This window comes from Callorhinus ursinus, unplaced genomic scaffold, assembly GCF_003265705.2.
Source record: "Callorhinus ursinus isolate GAN/ISIS: 27379988/994484 unplaced genomic scaffold, GSC_fseal_2.0 scaffold7, whole genome shotgun sequence".
Taxonomy (NCBI): domain Eukaryota; kingdom Metazoa; phylum Chordata; class Mammalia; order Carnivora; family Otariidae; genus Callorhinus; species Callorhinus ursinus.
This window is the reverse complement of record NW_027397069.1, coordinates 35,258,546-35,263,746: the sequence shown is the minus strand read 5'-3', so window position 1 is coordinate 35,263,746 and position 5,201 is coordinate 35,258,546. Positions and strand designations below refer to the sequence as shown.

The 5,201-nt window shown below is 36.0% G+C and overlaps 1 long non-coding RNA gene across 1 annotated transcript in view; it reads left to right on the top strand.

Annotated features, from left to right (window-relative positions):
- Positions 1–906: 906 nt before the first annotated feature.
- The window catches only part of LOC141373050 (uncharacterized), a 10,172-nt gene continuing 5,877 nt past the window's right edge, over positions 907–5,201 (top strand). Inside the window, exon 1 of the long non-coding RNA XR_012378677.1 lies at positions 907–1,020. This is a non-coding gene — a long non-coding RNA (uncharacterized lncRNA). The remainder of the gene's footprint in view (positions 1,021–5,201) is intronic.

Sequence of the window (5,201 nt, the reverse complement as noted above, 5' to 3'; positions counted from 1 at the left end):
CTAATGGATTTGAGGACATATTTAAGGCACTGAGAATTCCAAGATGAATACTTTCATCATCTCTGCACTTAAAGGAGGAAAAAAGAAAGAAATATAAATTAAAAATTTCAAAATAATACTCATTCAACAGATGGAATTAATTATCTAATATATTTCAAGCACTATGGTTGGCATTTGCACTATAGGTAGATATATTCTTTTTTTTCAGGATTTTATTTATTTATTTGAGAGAGAGAGAGGGAGCACAAGAGCACAAGTGGGAGTGCGGGTAGGGGTAGAGGGAGAGAGAGAAGCAGACTTCCTGCTGAGCAGAGAGCCTGATGCCAAGCTTGATCCCAGGACCCTGGGATCATGACCTGAGCCGAAAACAGAAGTTTAACCAACCAACCGAGTCACTCAGGTGCCCAAGAGGTAGATATATTCTATGGCTTCATGGAGTTTAGGGTATATAGAAAGAAACAGACATAAATGATCACACAGAAAAATATAAAATGTCAAAGGTAGAAGAGTCTTGAAAAAAGAGATATACAGTAGCCCCTTTTATCTGCTGGGGATACATTCCAAGACCCCAGTGGATGCCTGAAAGGGCAAATAGTACTAAACCCTATGTATACTGTGGGTTTTTTTCCCATACATACAAACCTATGATAAACTTTAATTTATAAATTAGGCATGGTAAGAGATTAACAACAATAACTAATAATAAATTAAAACAATTATAATAATATACTCTAATAACAGTTATGTGAATGCGGTCATTCTTTTAAAATATCTTCTGGTACCGTAGTCACCCTTCTTGTGATGTGAGATAATAAAATGTCTACAAGGTGAGATGAAATGAGGTAGATGTCATAGACATTGTTACATCATGTTGGGCTACTACTGACCTTCTAGCAGTAAGTCAGAAGGAGGATCATCTGCTTCCAGACCATGGCCGTCCACAGATAACTGAAACCAGGGAAAACAAAACCATGGATAAGTGGGGGACAGCTATACTGCCAAGGAGACCTACTAATCTGGGTAAGGGTGGGCTTTCATGAAAACAAAGCCATTGAATTGTTATGTGTGGGATAGGCGGGGATTTACGGAATGCAGTGTGGAAGAGGGATGTTCTAGGCAAAAGAAGCAGCATGTGGTAAAAGGAGACATGGTACATATGATGAACAGAAAGATTCCAGTGTGACCAGAGCTCTGACAAATTGGAGGAGAGTGGTACATAACAAGGATGGAGAAATCAGGATCAGACAGCTCAAGTAATAGTGTTGTGCACTTATAAACCTGTTAAGGGGGTAGATCTCATATTAAATGTTCTTACCACATATACACACACACAAGGTACACAAAGAATCTTTTGAAGATGATGAATGTATTTATTACCTTGATTGTGTGATGGTATCATAAGTGTATACATAAGTCTAATTTAAACAAGATGAATATATTAAATATGTACTGTTTTTAAATATTAAATATACCTCCATAAAGCTAGGAGAAAAAAAAGACAAGATAGCTAAAAAAAAAAAAAAAAAAGAAAGGAAAATAAACCCAGCTCAGACAAGGCAGAATATACTGGTTTACAAATATCTCTTTTTCTGGCTCATAAAAAGCAGAAAGATTGTAAGTATGGACTAACACAGATTAGCAAGTTTTACAAAATATCATTGCGTCTGAAGTGTAGAAATAAGATAAAAGAAAATGAAAGACAAATGAAAAGGCTGTAGAAGTAGTCCAGGGGCACCTGGGTGCTCAGTTTGTTGAGCATCCCACATCTGGTTTCTTTTTTTTTTTTTTTTTCCACATCTGGTTTCAACTCAGGTCATGACCTCATGGGTTGTGGGATCAAGGCCATCATGGGACTCCGTGCTCAGTGGGGAGTCTGCTTGAGGATTCTCTCCCTCTGCCCCTTCCCCCTCTAATAAATAAATAAATCTAAAAAAAAATGTAGTCCAGATGGAAAACAATGGTAAATTAAACTACTGGATGGAAAGGAGATGAAAGGAAGTGAATGAATTGAAGGATATATACGATGTAAATATCATAAGATTGGTGATAGATTAAAATTGAGAGGGACCAAAAGAGGGAGAAAACAAAGCTAACAAATCCTTAAACAATGAAATTTGATGAGCTTTTGGGTTGGTGAACACACCCAAGTGCTGGGAAGATGGCACACTCCAGTTCCAAAACAAAGAGGCTCTTACACTAAGGACCCCTCACAATCCTTCCAGAACTCACCTTATGTTCCTCTTCATCTGGCTGTCCATGAATATCTTTTATAATAAAGTTAGTAAACATGAAAAGAAAAGTTAGCGTTCAAGTTTCTGACTTTTGAAATGAAATGAACAGTGGCTCTCTTCATTACGATAAAAATAATTGGAGGGAAGCCATGTTTGGGAGGCTGACAAAGAGAAGGGAGATTATTAGTTACTTTTTGGGCTTGTCTGGTTTGTGCTACTTTTGAAATAGACAAGTGTAAATATCAAGAAGGTGGTTGGTTATCTCATAGATTAGACCCCTGGAGCAATGTGTTAAATAACATACAAGGCATAGAAGAAATTACTGTGGGGTTTAGAAAAGAGTCCAGGACAGAATTTTAGGTATTTCCAAATCGAATGGCTGAATACAAAGTATAAATCTGTAAAGGAGATCAAGAATTTGTTGCAAAAAAGACATTAGAAGTATAAGAAGACTATGATATCCTAGTCATAGCCTTCTCAGAGGCTGAGAAGGGGATCTTTCAAGATAAAGGAATGTTGAAAAATATTGAATAGTTTTCAGAGGTCATATTAAATGATGACCTAAAATATATATTTGAGCTTAGTGACTGGCACGAGTGGTTTCTATGGAACAGCATATTTAACTGATGATAGGAATGATCAAAGTAAGAGGAAAAGCTGAATTCAAAGGAGAAAAGGAATTAAGCCGATAGCGTAGGGTTCCTGAGACCAAATAGATCTGAGGTGCATGTACAGATCGACTGCATAGAGGTCAAAGAACAGATCTTCAATTTTACAAAAAGCAGGGAGAAGAAGTTGGGTGTGTTTGTAGATAAGTCCTTTTATCCAGTAGCAGGATATTTAGAGCGCTGGAATCGGGTAACATCTAATTTCTCTGTGAAATATGTGTCATCTTTCGGGAGGAAGTGGAAGTTGAAGAATATTTATTTGTTTGAAGGGGAGCAGGGAGATTCACAGGTTTGAATTGGATGAAGAATATTTTGCCTCTCATCACAGAGCATGGAAAAGGAATGAATGAATGAATGAATGTAATGAATGTAGTAATGAGATGAGGTTGACCAAAGGATTATGAAAGCGTAGTTAAGGGACACCTTAACTCAGCTAAAAATTAGTGAAAGTCTCATAAAAATGATTTATGAGCTGCGTGTAGAAAGACAAATAAGAGACTATCAGGGAAGGGAGAAACATTATTACCAAAGGAAGTCTCATTTAGAGAAGCAGGCGCAAGAGTACCTTCGAGAATTTCAGGGTGACTCAAGTCAGCTGGGTGCCAGAATGGTTCTGCCCTTGCTTCCACCTGAGGCATGCCGCTGCCCTGCAGCACTGTTGCAGGTGCTCTGATGGTGGTGGCTCTTTTCTCCCCCGCCGAAAACGTTCCTGCAAAGACCCAAATTTAGCTGAGAGAATCAGTGAGGAAAATGTAGTTACCACGCTTTTCTTGGCAGGTCGAGGAACTTACCCTCATTCCGAAAAACAAATGAAGTCAGTTACTCTTTCAGAAGAGTTAATAAACAAACCGGGCTTTCTCATGGTTGTTTGTGAAAATCCGTTCAGTGTGAAAATAAAATATGTGTGTTCTTTTCTATCATTTTTGTTATTCTCATTTTTACTACCATGGGTATCATAAGTGATGACTTCTGAGGAGGTAAAAAAAAATGCAATCTATTTTAGCACTGCAATTAATGACATTAGAAAATGGATATTAATTACTAAAGTGAATTATACTAATAATAAGCTAATATTTTCATATTTAATATCCAATGAAAGGATTAATGGCTATTGTTTAATTCATTTTTTGCTATTAAGCTTAATGTTTTTATGTCAATTTTTATTACTGTGTTTATTATTCTTAGGAGTTCGAATACATCAACAATGCATTTATGGGTACGTTCTAGAGCGTATGTTTTCTGATGATTTGAAATAAATGATTTTGAAAACACAATTCAGTGTTATCATCATTCACAGCACAAATGCTTTGTTGTATTCCATATTTACAGATATGTATCATGTTGACACTGTGTGTGTTCAAACACTGAATTGCATAATGATATGCAATTGAAATCTGAAATGGCATTAATACTCTATCAAACTTTTGATGCAAGACTAATAATGAAATAAGGTTTTACTATATTAGCAGCCATAACATTTAAAATTACTAAAATCGTATAGTTCCTGGTTATTTAAGAGATCATTTTTGTCTTCTTTTAATTTACTAAGGTACTTGGTTTTGCTGCTGAGTTTTGTTCCTTTAATATGTGAGCGTATATCTTATTTAAGTGCATCTTTTATGGAGTGCATATTACTATCTAAATACATATATTGTTTTAACTTGTTTTTTGTCTCTTTCCTTGTTTGGTACTCTGCGTCAACTAGACATAAAAGAGTCTGGCTCAAAGTGGTTACTTCATAAATACATATGGTTAAATGTGTAATTCAATGGCTTTTAATGATTTTAAGGCAGATTTCAAATTTTTCATTTTAAATTATTTTGTCTTCTTCACAGCACTGCGCTTTACACATGTTCTTTTTCAAAATATTTTTCCATTAAAGCCAAAAACAACACTTAATTTTCAAATAATAAGCAAATGTAATTGCTATGGACATCATCTGGAACACTTGCCTATACCTAAAGGACTACATGAAATTGGCTTAAATCATAAGAACACTTATTGTTTACTTAATTTCCAAAGTCTATATCCAGTTGTGGTGGATTCGATGACTGAGAGAAACCACCAATTTCCCAGAATACTCCATCACCCACTAGGTATCATGAGTATGTGGGTGATGTCCTACTCACAGTTGCAAGCTAGTTGCTGCAGCTGACAGCAACTTTCCCACTCTTAGCCCTCTCAACAAGGGGAGCAGCTGCAAATGAAAGGAAGGAAAGAAGGAAAGAAAGAAGGATAAAAGAAAAGAGAAGAGAAGAGAAAGAAAAAGGAAAGAAATGAAAGAAAAGAAAGGAAGGAAGAA